The sequence below is a fragment of the Pezoporus wallicus genome, unplaced genomic scaffold, assembly GCF_028554395.1.
Source record: "Pezoporus wallicus isolate ANWC-B61680 ecotype Strahan unplaced genomic scaffold, APGP_CSIRO_Pwel_v1 contig_4161, whole genome shotgun sequence".
Classification (NCBI taxonomy): domain Eukaryota; kingdom Metazoa; phylum Chordata; class Aves; order Psittaciformes; family Psittacidae; genus Pezoporus; species Pezoporus wallicus.
In genome coordinates, this window is record NW_026639584.1 from 1308168 (window position 1) to 1322045 (window position 13878).

General features: G+C 43.8%; 1 protein-coding gene across 7 annotated transcripts in view; it reads right to left on the bottom strand.

The window, feature by feature from the left end:
- The window catches only part of KCNIP1 (potassium voltage-gated channel interacting protein 1), a 398295-nt gene that overhangs the window by 125576 nt on the left and 258841 nt on the right, over positions 1 to 13878 (bottom strand). For 2 of the 7 annotated variants that reach the window (XM_057415106.1, XM_057415105.1), the window contains exon 2: positions 13112 to 13203. The exons of the other annotated variants lie outside the window; for them this stretch is intronic. The gene's annotated coding sequence lies outside the window, so the exon portion shown is untranslated. The remainder of the gene's footprint in view (positions 1 to 13111; positions 13204 to 13878) is intronic. 7 annotated transcript variants of the gene reach the window in all.

Consider the following 13878-nt stretch of genomic DNA (forward strand, 5'->3'; position numbering starts at 1 on the left):
ATATCATATTTGTAACAAACTCTCAGTATCATTTTCAATCGGGGTGTTTTTCAGTCTGAGCAATTCTCTGTGAAGGAAAACACTGTCAACAGAGAAACACAGGAGAGTTCTGGGAGGAAAACACCCGGTTAGGGCTGATTGCAGTATGTGATTATCCATTCCCCTACCTCCATGGGGTGAAGCAGTGGGCACTGCTAACTTAATTCCTCCTCTCTGTTACAAGAGGAAGGCAGGGGGCCTGGCCAGTGGTGTGTGCAATGCCAAGGGCAAGTTATCCAGCCAGACATCACAGTGCACCTGAGCGACACATGACAACAGGAAATCAAGGTCTGTTTATCACTACAATACACATGCCGAGTCCAGCATTCCTGAGAGTTCACTATGTATGGACACTAGCCCTAAGTAACTGCTTCATTAGCATCTGCTTTGCAGTTAGTTTTCACAGCATGAGATACAAATTAAAGTGCATGAAGGATAGAACAGAAAGGAGAAAGGGGAAAAAGACAAGGCTTAGAATTAGAATTACAGACAGCTTCTCTCCAGGCAAAGAGATGGGAGATGCTCACATTCAGTGCTCTGATGTCGGATAAACTTGGGACTGGTGCAGAACTGGGTACCCACATGGGTCTGGAGGGCTGGCAGGTTAGGTGCAGAGTTGGAGGCTGCAAGGATAACTGACTTGTGACAAGGTCCTCCCCACACTTGTGGGAAACATCACCTTCCATTCCCAGCGAACAAGGAGAGATCTCCAACCTGACTCACATGTGCATCAAACAGCAGGACTAGGGAAAGCAATCCAGGAGCACCAAGGCAGTATCTATCTGTAGTTAAATTCTCCTGTACAGATGCCTTCAATGGCACATCTAATATTTGACCCCACTCTGTCAGCTCACAGTCCAGATAAACAGTTCCTCTCATTTGCATCCGTCATTCCTCCCCTCCACAAACCTTTTATTTTCTTATCTTTTCCTTTAAGCCTTTGAAACTGGGACAAGTCCAAGTAGGAGATGACCCACTCAGCACCCAGCAGCTCCCTGACTAGGGTAGCAACTGACTGCAGACTGCCCTGCTCTCATCAAGCCCAACCATCCCTGCTGGGCCAGAATTACCTCTACCAAGTGAAACCAAGGCAGATCACTGCAGAGAGCCCCTAGAGCCCCCATAAGGACGCACCCAGGGGTGCAGCAGCACAAGCAGAACTGCAGACCTTTCCCCTGCTTCCTGGCCTCTTCCCCCTGGCCCTTCCCTTCCCACAAGAAATGAAGAAGGGGACAGTGCCAGCTGCAGCGTGAGACCATTTTAGAGTCAGTGATTACACAGTTACACAGCTAACTCAGGACAGGCATTCCCAAGCCAGTCCATACACTTCTGCTCCTCAGCTCTAACACTGCTTTGCTCCTCCTGACAGTAACCAATCTGCCAGCTGAGTGTTGTTGCAGCAGATACTGGCTGATCCATCATTTTATTAATAGTATGATTACGGTATAAATATTTCATTCCATGGTGTGTGTGGGAGGCTTCATCACGCCCCAGAATCTTTGCGTGTGCATCTTGTTTAAATACAGCTCTGTTAAACTTATGGCAAATGTGTCAGCTCCAGCTCTTCAATATTTCCTTTAATGCTCTCAGTATTCTCTCAAATGCTAATAATGTTAAATTCCAGGCCAGTTTATTCAGTGAAAGCAAGTCACATCCAAAATATAATTTCTTTTCTAATACGGTCATATAAAAAGGTGAAGTGAGAATTTAATACAAATGGGAATTAAGTCTTGGAAAAAGAGAATTGTAATTTTCTTCCTTTAGGTGCTGTATAATGGAACAATACGGCAAGTACAGGTTAGGTGTCCAGGGCACTATTTTCACATCTCAGTTTCATGGATAACCTTTGCCACACTCTTGTTTTTTTTAAGGTGTCATATCATTAATACAGTGTCATCTTATCTTGCTGAAACTACTAACCACGTTCTTAATGTAGACACCATCAACAGTGTTCAGTGATTCCAGCACTAGTATGAACACCAAATTGCTCTTTAAACACAAGTAACTGCCACGTTTCTGTTTGCTGCTGCATCCCAGCAAAGGCGGTGCAAAACGCTTGCAGTTTTCCCAGCCCCCAGGGTCTGCCAGCAGCTCGCACTGTAACTCTTTAATTTTACACTTCAGAGGCAACGTGGGGCTTTCTCAGTTCAAATAAATGACAAAATATTGAGCAAAGATATCTCAGCTAGAGAGCCATTTTTCAGGTGACTGATGAGGAGATATTCCATCTGTGTCACTGCAAAAATGACACCTTGATTGAGGTTCAGTGATAGCAGTGATCTCTGCAGTGATTCCGAGGCACACATTTAATCCCAAAGTAACAGTTAGCATCTGTACTAAACTTCTAGTTACAGCCTGATCCAGTTTTAGGGAGGCTGTTTGAAGCTGACTTAGAAGTCTGTGGCTCTGTGTGCACCTGCAGCAAGAGAGTGCAAAATCAGCTGTGTGCAGAACAGCAGGACATCAGCACCAAGAGCTTCTCTGGAGGAAAAAGCTGAGAGGCAACAGCAGCAGCATCATCAATGCTCAGTAATGCCCCTCATGAACCATTTCCAAGAGGGTGTGTATATCATGGATGCAGTTTACAGATGGAGGGTGGGAGGCATGGTGTGATGCAGAGACTTGGTTAAGGTCAAAGAGTCCAGCCAGAAAATGAGGTGTCTGATTCATTCTCCAGTATCCTCCCAGTCACAGGAATCCATTCTGCTCTCATGGACTTAGCAAGGAGGACAGACAACCCCAGCCATGGAAAACAGTTCAATACCTCATACTGAATACCTCTCATTAAAACAAATTAATGTGTAAAGGTGACAAGAATGCCTCCTTGTGTAAAACCTTGTCATTTCAGAGTGGGGTCAGGAGACACAGCCGCTGCAGGCTTGCATAGCTGTCAGGGGTATGTGCTGTTTGCAGAAGCCCTGCTTACAGATTCCCATTTCCTTCTGAAGCTTTAGTGGAATTGGCTCCATCAGACTGACAGGGCTTTAGAGAAGCCTCAGCTCCCTCAGCTGAATGACAAAGGAGAGCGTTCCAGATACCAGCACAGTGGATACTGGGACTGCTTTTTCTCTGCTACAAAAGAGAGAAAGAGTGCTAAAGGTATGAGGAAAACATCCATATGGTGCAGAGCAGAGCAGGGGGAAAATAAAGCAAGTTTACAGAATATGGTGAAATTTTAATGTGAAGAATTTTCCCTCTAAGCAATCATCCCAACAGAGGACAAGGCTTAATGATGATCTGCCAGGAAAACCTGGAACATCCAGCATCTATACAGGCAGCCACCTGCCTGTAATGAGCAAACCCATGTCAAGTATTGAGTGCATAAAACTCTGTCCCGACCGCAGGCAGGGTTCAAATGTGTTACTCTTGTCATTACATAAAGACATGTAAAAAGCTGTAACAAGGATTCCTTTACTGAAAGAACTGGATTAGGAAAACAAGCAACTCCTTTGGGTTTCTTGGGTACACCTTTGTTCTGCTTCTTTTAAGCAGCTATCATAACTCTCTTTAATATACAACAGGAATTTCCTAGGGAAGAGGGTCAGCGAACCAGGAGTCTGCTCAAACACAGAAAGGCAGTGCTGGATTGACCCAACCCTGCCTCAACAAGCAGCGTATGAGACCCAAGAAAGGAAACATTCTGTCTTTTGGACATTTTAGTCCCAGTTTACGATTATCATACAGACAATCACTTCAGGTGACTTTCTTGAAGGAAAAAAACCCCTATCTTAGCTCAACAGACACACCTGGAAAAAAAAAATAGATCTATTTTAATCTTCAACTTAATTATGTGAAGCTCCCACCTTTCCTGGTCTCATTGTGAGAGCTGCACAGCCTGGTGGGTAAATCCTGTCCTTGCCTCGCAGCGGAAGGTGCAACAGCCTCTGTGACCGCTGGAGCAGTGCACCCACCGATAGCTGCAGGGACACTGCCACGCTCATCCCAAGTACAACTTTCAGCCAGTCGCTATGTCTGACCTGCTGCTTCTGCTATTAATTTTCACACTGCATCATAAGCCAGCTGCCTTCACTTTCTGAATTCTAATGAGAAAAACACCCTCAGGCATGTTCAAAAGGAAATATGAGAACTATGTTTGAAGATAAAATACCTCGCAAACTCTCCCATCGTGTCGACTTCCAGCAATGAATGTCCTGCAATCTAAAGGAGCTGCTATTGCAGCAGCTGAGGCACGGACTCCAGTTGTGATACAACCGAAATCATTTACTGAGTGAGCTTACAGGCTTTTTATAGCCCCCTGCCTAGCTGTTGGTAATGGTTAGTATTGGTTAGTTCCTTTTCGGTACTTTTCACAACATCATACGCTTTCCCCAACCGATCACATCATTGTTCACGTGCTTTTGCTTGAACAACTCATTTGTTCTCAGATGTATTAGCACATTTCCTGTTACCACTTTCTGCTACATTGTTACTTCCCATTTTCCCTTAAACACGCATTCTTTTGTGCCCTCAGTCCACATTGGAGACTTGCATTAGCTCCTGGGAAAGTCCCGGCTGCGACATTCCATCTTTGTCTTCACTGACTTCTTTGTTTCAATATCTACAGTTCTCGGAGATTACCTCGGTGTTCTAACTTCGACTCCTCTTGCCTCCCATGGTCTGCAGCAGATGAGGGTCAGGGTGTTCGTGCTCTCGTTCAGGTCTGCTGGCACAGCTTCTTGTGCAGCATTCCCCACATGCTGTCTGCTGCACAAACACGAGTTCATTCCTGTCATGAGCCATGCCCACCTGTTTTTTCCAGCCATGGCTCTGTCGCTGGGTATCAGCTCAGTGAAGCTGCTCTTCTGCCATTCTCATGTCCACAGCCACTGGGGAGGTGGCAGCAAACGGCGTTGTGCAGGCTCAAGCCACAATACCACAACTTCTCCCTCCCAGCCCCTAGGTGAGAGGTAACCACAGCTTCCCAATGCATGCGGTGGTAGAGCAGGTAGCAGCTCCTTCCCACCACCATCCCTGCTGGGCACATCTAGGGATACGGGGGACAGGATATTCCCTTGGCTTTCCAGTTACTTTCCAAGGTCTCCTCCATTCCTGGGAGGGATGTCTACACCAAGTATAGGCTCACAATCAAACTTACCTCATTCAAAGAGCTGATGAGAATCTAGGTCATGTCTAGGATTTCACCATTAACAGTAGCAGAAGCAGGGCTGGAAGCAAAGCTTCCAGATCTACTGCAAGCCCCTAGGGGTGCAATTTTCTCAGAAAATAGAAAATACCACTGACTAAAATTGTTAATGGGCTGTAAACTCCAAGTGAAAATATCCTTTCAAAGGTGGTGAGGCAATGGTTAGTTCTTCCATACGCTGTGTTTGTATTTGGGAGACATAGCAACAAATAAACTTCCCTGAAGCATGTAGCTAAACGCATGAGGCTCATTGACTCTTCTCAAGGCAGGTCAAAACCAACACAACCCAATCACTTGGGAGCAGCCCTCTCTGAGAGCTACAGAGACAGCCAGCCAGAGGATCCAGAAGATCTATACTGAATTAGGAAACCATGATTTGCCCTGAGGGCTGCATTATGACAGCATCTTACTCGTTTGCTGAACTTTATAGCTCTAACAAACACAGAGAGATGAAATATCACAGACCTAAAGAGAGAAAAATGATGAAGAGCTGCACACTGTGGTAATATAGGGAGATGGTTAGAGCAAGAAACAAACTACTGATGAGATACTTGAATGCACAAAAGACAGTACGCTCTGGCCCTAGAATGGAAGGGTTGCATCTTCTCTTATGTCCCTCCTGGTTAAGAAGAGAAACAATTTGAATGGATTGAATTATGGGGTTAAAGTCAGCTGGGAAAAGCAAGAAAAAGAAGCTGATGTTTTACCTGCATGAGTCTGTCTGGAACTGAAGAATTTTCCTGTCATCTGAAACTTCTCAGGCAGGCTGCCTTAGAGCCACAGGACTGTGCTTGGTGCAGAGTATTTGTCTTTTCACTATCAAACATTTTCCCAATAGCAAAATATTACGTTTATTGAGAGCAAAGCGTTGGTGATCCAGACACTCAGAACAGCTTGAGTGGCACGAGGGAATGTGTAGCTGTGCTCATTACAGGAAATAACATCATGACGGAACCAGAAAGCAGATGGGTGGTAATCTGATCGTTGTCAAACATCGCAGATCCGTATCTGTTGGTTGGATGGACGTTTCTATTGCTTTGGCATACAGGAGATAGTGGCACAGGAAACATTTTGTTATATGTGCTATTTTCCACCTTTCTTAGTAGTGATTATTTCAGACAGCAAAGATGAAGAGATGCTGAAAGAGAGCTGAAAGGCAGGAATCCACTTGAAGACAAAGCTGGGCTAGCAAATCAGCACATCTATCAAAGAGACTACCTGATTTTGTATTACTGTGGGTAGTTTATGCTCTCCATCACAAAGTACTATATGAAATGTGCAGGAGTGTTTGCATTCTTGTTATGTTTTAACCTCATGAGAGGAAGTTGCATCAGGAAGACGAGGTACCAGATCCATTCTCCTCAGAAGACTAGAAGTGATGCTGGGAATTAAATATGTGTTATACCAATATAGGAAGCCCCTTTTTGTCCTCAGAAACTCAGGCATAACCCAAATCCCCTTGTGAGTAGGACTAATGTTCTGTAGAATCTAAACTATGCTCAAGGCCAGATACTTGCAATTTGACATTGCCACAAACACCAGAAAAAGTGCTTCAGAAGAAACCAGATTTGCCTCTGGGCTTGGCAAGAACTGAGCTGTGGCACTCAATATACATCTACTAAGGCATTATGTAAAAAGCCTGCTTACTCCTCAATGTCTAAATGACCACTGAGCATTCAACTCCCACTTCAGGGAAGAAAATGTTTGAAGAGCACATGGTGAAATGGGATTCCAAGATAAATTCAATTCAATTTTAACATAAATTACCTGACAGAAATCTTAAGACACGCTCTTTCAGACACTTCCTATGCTCAGAACCATGTTGCAGGCTTCAGAAATAGGTGGGTTATCCAGGAACCCTGATGATGTTACGCTTCCCATCATTGCTACAAGCATCACCAGTAGGAACAAGAAACCTGAGGAGAATTTGTCAGGTTTTTTCCTGACCCAGGGACACGTTGTACTGGGAAAAGGAATGCCAAGAAATCATGTAAAACAGTGCAAGACATACCCAAATCTCCAAAAAACAATCAAAAAAGCACCCCATTTTTCTTCTCTCCAGTCTGTTTCACAATACATTTAACTCCAAAGCACTAAGCATCTCTACATCCTAAGTCATTTAGCTCCAGATAGCACATTCATTTCAGGGGAGATAAGCTTCTCTCTCAGCTACAGAATTGCAGCAGAAAACCAAGAGCAGCCTGAGGCTTCCTCTGGGTCTTTAGTAAAGTTGGTTACTTTATATTTCAACTTAAGATTAGAGGCTAAAACATTTCCACTGCAGCATTACTGCTCATGGCAATGCCCATGAGATTAGTATCAGTATGATTTTTCACTTAGACAGGCCTCAGGGAGTTGCCTGGCATTCCAAGGACCAGAATGACTGAGCCTGCTTAGAGGAGATTTAAAGCACTTTGTTGCTCAGCATCTTGCATCCTATTGGTGCTTTCCAGCCCATGCCTGGCACGTGTATATATCTACAGTAGGAAAAGCATAAAATCCTGACTCTATGGCTAAAGCTGAGCAAACAGTTCCATCAATTAAACACAAAAGTTATATTTAATCTCATTCAAAATCAGAGAAGTCTTTATACTTGACCATGAGCACATCAGTGCTCCTAGCCCATAAATGCTTGGAGAACCACAGTAAAAGAAAAAGTGCAGTAAACAGAACTACAGTTAAACTACCATTGCTGCTTCATGTGGGTTACTAAGTACCATTTGGGTTCCTGAACTGCAAGGTGTAAAGATACAGAAGCATACTTTTGATCTTACAACCTTTATTTTCTTCCCCTCCAAACCACATTAGCAATTTCCTTTGCAAAAGTGCTTAGTAAGCTCAACTAATCATTACAAATACCTTATAGGTCACATCACACTCAATGAGGTGTCTTGCATCGTGCTCTGCCTACTCAAGCAGGCAAGACTGACACTGAAGGTCTCCCCTGCACCCTGCAGGGCTCCTCTGCCAGTCCCAGGACTCCAAATATACATTTAAGGATACGTTTAAAAGTGATTTTTAAATGTGTTCCAGCTCTGCACACCATTTCCAGAAGAGCAGCACAAAGACCCCTGACAACGCAAATTCTCTTTATAAATAAGCATATCCCAGCCTTCATAAATGCTGCTATGGGGAGAACTGGCTACCCTGGATTTGGAGAAGGCTGAGGTTCTTAATGACTTCTTTGCCTCGGTCTTCACTGGCAAAGGCTCTGAGCACACCATCCAAGTCTTGGAAGGCAGACACAGGGACTGTGAGAATGAAGACCCTAGGCCCACTGTAGGAGAGCATCAGGTTCAAGACCATCTTAAGAACTTGAACATGCACAAGTCCATGGGACCTGATGAAATCCATCCACGGGTCCTGAAGGAGCTGGCAAATGAAGTTGCTAAGCCGCTGGCCACCATATTTGAGAAATCATGGCAGTCAGGTGAAGCTCCCATGACTGGAAAAAGGGAAATATAACCCCCATTTTCAAGAAGGGGAAAATGGATGACCCAGGGAATTACAGAGCAGTCAGTCTCACCTCTGAGCCTGGCAACATCTTGGAGCAGATTCTCCTGGAAGGCATGCTAAGGCACATGAAAATCAACAAGGTGCTTGGTGACAGCCAGCATGGCTTCACTAAGGGGAAATCCTGCCTGACCAATTTGGTGGCCTTCTATGATGGGGCTACAGAACTGATGGACAGGGGTAGAGCAGTTGATGGCATCTACCTGGACTTGTGTAAAGCGTTCAACACTGTCCCACACGACACCCTTGTCTCTAAACTGGAGAGACATCAATTTGATGGATGGAGCACTGGGTGGATAAAGAACTGGCTGGATGGCCGCACACAAAGAGTTGTGGTCAATGGCTCAATGTCCAGCTGGAGACCAGTAATGAGTGGTGTCCCTCAGGGATCGGTTTGGGACCGGTCTTGTTCAACATCTTCATCGCTGCCATGGACAGTGGGATTGAGTGCACCCTCAGCAAGTTTGCTGATGACACCGAGCTGTGTGGTTCGGTTGATACCCTGGAGGGAAGGAATGCCATCCAGAGGGACCTGACACGCTTGTGAGGTGGGCTGATGCCAAACTCATGGAGTTTAACCATGCCAAGTGCAAGGTCCTACACCTGGGTCAGAGCAATCCCAGGCACAGCTACAGGTTGGGCAGAGAAGAGATTCAGAGCAGCCCTGAGGAGAAGGACTTGGGGGTGTTGGTTGATGAGAAAATGAACATGAGCCGGCTTCAGTGTGTGCTTGCAGCCCAGAAAGCAACCGTATCCTGGGCTGCATCAAAAGGAGCGTGACCAGCAGGTCGAAGGAGGTGATCCTGCCCCTCTGCTCTGCTCTTGTGAGACCTCACCTGGAGCATTTTGTGCAGTTCTGGTGTCCTCAACATAAAAAGGACATGGAACTGTTGGAACAAGTCCAGAGGAGGCCATGAGGATGATCAGGGGACTGGAGCACCTCCTGTATGAAGATAGGATGAGAAAGTTGGGGCTGTTCAGCCTGGAGAAGAGAAGGCTGTGTGGAGACCTCATAGCAGCCTTCCAGTATCTGAAGGGGGCCTATAGGGATGCTGGGAAGGGACTCTTCATTAGGGACTGTAGTGATAGGACAAGGGGTAACGGGTTAAAACAAACATGGGAAGTTTAGATTGGATCTAAGGAAGAAGTTCTTTACTGTAAGGGTGGTGAAGCACTGGAATGGGTTGCCCAGGGAGGTTGTGAATGCTCCATCCCTGGTGGTGTTCAAGGCCAGGTTAGGCAGAACCTTGGGTGAGATGGTTTAGTGTGAGGTGTCCCTGCCCATGGCAGGGGGTTGGAACTGGATGATCTTAAGGTCCTTTCCAACCCTAACTATTCTATGATTCTATGATTTGATATTAAACATAATAAATAAACTACTCTTTTTTTCAGACTAAAATTGCAAATATTTCAAACCCAGGAATCCTCTTCACCCCTGCTCTCTGCTGAATTTCCTTGTTACTTTTCCACTGATGGTATCCCAATAACCTGCCTGATCAAAAGCCTAATCACAAGCCTCTCCTTCCTACCTTTCCCAAGAGCAATACGTTCTGACTTGTTTCTTTTTTCTACTAAGACAACGACAAGGAGGATTTCAACATCAACTGAGAGGTATAAATCACAAACTAAAGGCTGTCACAACAGATTTTGGAGCGCGATCCTCAGAGCACACCCACCAGCCAAGCTGGAGGAGGTGCTTCCCATAACAATTCTCTTTCCTATGAATACACTTCCCATGTATAAACTTCCCAATGCTCCTTGTTTCCCAGCCAACCAAGGTGTAAATCGAGAGTGCAGCTTTCTATAGACACCACACAAACTGGTTATAACTGAAGATAACTGCCAGTCCACATCTTCTGGGGTTTAGGATTAATTTTGTTTTAAGGCAGAATATTTTGCTTTTGATATTGGCATTAGCCTGAGGGCAACAAAGGAATTCTGCTCCTTCTGTGAGGCTTACAGGGAAGGTTTGCTTTTAAAAATGAAGTTCTAAAGCCTGATGAAATGTATCGTATGCTGGCTTCTGAGATACGCTGTGGGAAACAATGGCTATCTATGGACAGCATTCGTTTTTAACCTATCATCTCCTAACCCCCTCAGCATCATTTCTGCAGCCAGTGTAAGAACTACATGACCTGAATATTAACTTTGACTTCAGTGGATCTGCAGAAGGGTATTTTTGTGTAGTTCTTCAACTTGGAGTTTCTCTCCAAAATCCTGTCTATACCTTAGACTACATCCAAGGTTTATTTTTAAGGATTTATTTTTGATTTGTCAGTATTCATATTCACATCTACAAACTTTTTATCTGCTCACACGTAAAAACCCTTCAAAGAGGCATACATTTAAAACAGAAATGCTGAAAGACAAGCCTGCTTTCCACTGCAACAAGACAGATGGCGTTCTCACATCAAACCCCTTACTCATTAGCAAGTCCAGAGTTTCTTAAAATATGAGAAATACTATATAGCCTTGTTACAGTACAGGGTATTTATTCCATTGATAATGTGCAATGTGCCAGGTTCAAAATGATGCTTATTACTCTTGGAGGCAATGAACAAACTGTTTAAGGATTGTGGACACTGCTCCTTGTGTAGAATTCCCCAAGCCAAGGTTGATGAGGGCAGTGTGGAGGGGGAATACAGCTGGGTACCAAGGGCAAGAGCTCAGTACATGTGTATGAAAAGGCACATAAGTATCACATGTCATGACAGGGTCAATAGTACTCACATGCATTAGAGGACGATCAGCTGCTGCAGAGGAAGAGAATCTGGTCACCCAGGTTTTGGAAACCAAACTGAGTTCAAAAGCCAAAAATGGGAAATGGGAATAAAAAGGCTTAGAAAGCACCAAATTTAGAAGTATAACCCTTCTATGGTGAAATACCTGTTCTGTACCAAGCACAGGATACAAGTTGAGATGTAAAACCGGTAGCCATGAGGTGTTCAAAAGTGGATGTGAATGCATACTGAGGATGTTTTCTCTGGTATGTCCAAAGAGACAGACGAGCATGACCAAAACCACTGTAAGCTTTCAGAAGAAAAAACATACAGCAGCTACTACAAAACCATTGGTCATTCAGAGATGTATGTGGATCTATTAACACATTTTGCTATCACAAGAAATCTCAGCTTTACTCCAGAAGTAAGGCACTCACTAGCATGGGAAAAAGCTCTCTTGTTATTTCATCCTCAAAATGGTAGTGGTGATATAGTTGTAAAGAAGATACGTCTTCTTTTCTCAGTTGATAAAAACCATCCCAACATCAGTCAACGCAAGTGGAAAGGAAAGAGCCAAACAGAAGAAGTTTCTTAGCATTCATATAAAATATTTCTGGCTGATGTGGATAGTAATTGAAACGAGATAACTACATGCATAAAATCTAGAGTGGTGCAGATCTACTCAATGAATTTGAGGACAGTGAGTAGCTTTTACAGTGCCTAGCTGAAATATGAAAAGAATCTGTGTTTGGAAAGCTTCACAAGACAGCCTTGTCTACCATTTTCTGTATATTGATCATCAATATCTGTCCTGTCATTAGCATTACAAAAATAGCACTGATCTGAACAGATACCACAAAAGGGGCATACAGAAATATTGCTAAAAGATCTTTGCTGCTGGTACTGGTACAGGAATAGGGATCAGAGACTAGGACAACAGAATACTTCATAATAAAGACTTCTAAAGAAGCCACGGTTTGATTTACACAGGCAACACTTGAAAGCTAATGCCAGAATTTGACAAGAGGTGAATGCAATTGTTCCTGGAGACAACGGGAGAATAAATGAGAGAAAGAAAAAGCCAAAGGAAATAAATTTCAACTCTGACACAATAAACATGACACCATCTCAACAGATTCCACTCATTCCAATGCAAGGAAGCTTGCAAGGCCCAGAAGTTTCTTTTATCACTAGCAGGAGTTGTCACAGAGCAAGGGTTAGGTAGGAAGCAAAGCATGCCTGTCCAATTGCAGTATCTTACTGGCTTACAGAAAGATCCTATTGCCAGGTGATTAATAAACGACCTGCAAAGTAAGCTTTCAGCCTGTGACCTGGTAACTCAGCCTCATGCAAGAGGAGGGACGGAAATGTTTGTATCTGGAAGCTATCATAACTAGAGAAGTCATTTAAATGATCAAAAAACCCCAGCTAAAAGGCTGAATTACGCTTTAGAATATCAGTAATGTGAGCATTTTACATTATCTCCAGCCAATCTTGGTTTAAGGAGGAACCAGCGAAACAGTAGCTTGCATAATAATTCTCAGTAACATATTCAGTTCAGTGTCATTCACATCTGCTGTGAACAGAAAGATGGCATTGAGTCTGCATAGCCACGTCAGGCTGCAATCGTATTATCCATTCCATTTTCATTTTCATTTCAAATACTAGAGCTCAAAAATCAAGACAGCACTCTGACCTTGCTACCAGGCTGGCACAGCTGGAAGAAGGCTTACTTTGCTCACATCCATTCCCAAAGCGCACAGTTCAAGCAGCCCCATCCAGACTTACCTACAAGAAAACAGAACACAAATTTGGGGTTACAGCTTCTAACTTTACAAAAACCTACCACTAAGAAGTAAAAATAAATGTAAAAATAAACAGCAGATCCCTGAAAAATTCCCCAGCACTGAAGAGTTAAACCAACTTTTTGCAGTGTAATGAATGATTTATTTAACTGTACTTTTCTCATAGCCCTCAAATGATTCATAATTTCCTCCTGGTAATTTAATTACAAAAGGTTGCATTGCCAAAGGGCAAAACAAAAGATCTGTTGACTTTCTTCTTATTACGAAGTACTGTTTTGTCTGTTCATATAGTCTTGCCTCCCTCCCTTCCCCTCCCCAGCTTTCCCTTCCCTTGCTGCTTCCCAATGCAACAGAGCATTCCAGCATTGCTGAAAACAACATGACTGAGTGCAAGGATGAGCAGATTAGGAAGATGGGGTTTGTGCACTTGTAATTGAGCTTTGAAATAGAAGAAAAGTAATAAGCCACCAGTTATGTGGTGAACTTCTGTTTCTTCAATGGAAGCAAGTGCTTGGACCCCAAACCATCGAGTGGAATCAGCTAAGCTTTTATAGCAATGTCCTTACATCAGTGTCCCAGCAGTTTTCTTCACAGAAGGAGATTTGGGTGAGAAGTGTTTGGCAGAAGCGTTTTTGCCATTTGCCAAAGCCTATCAAAT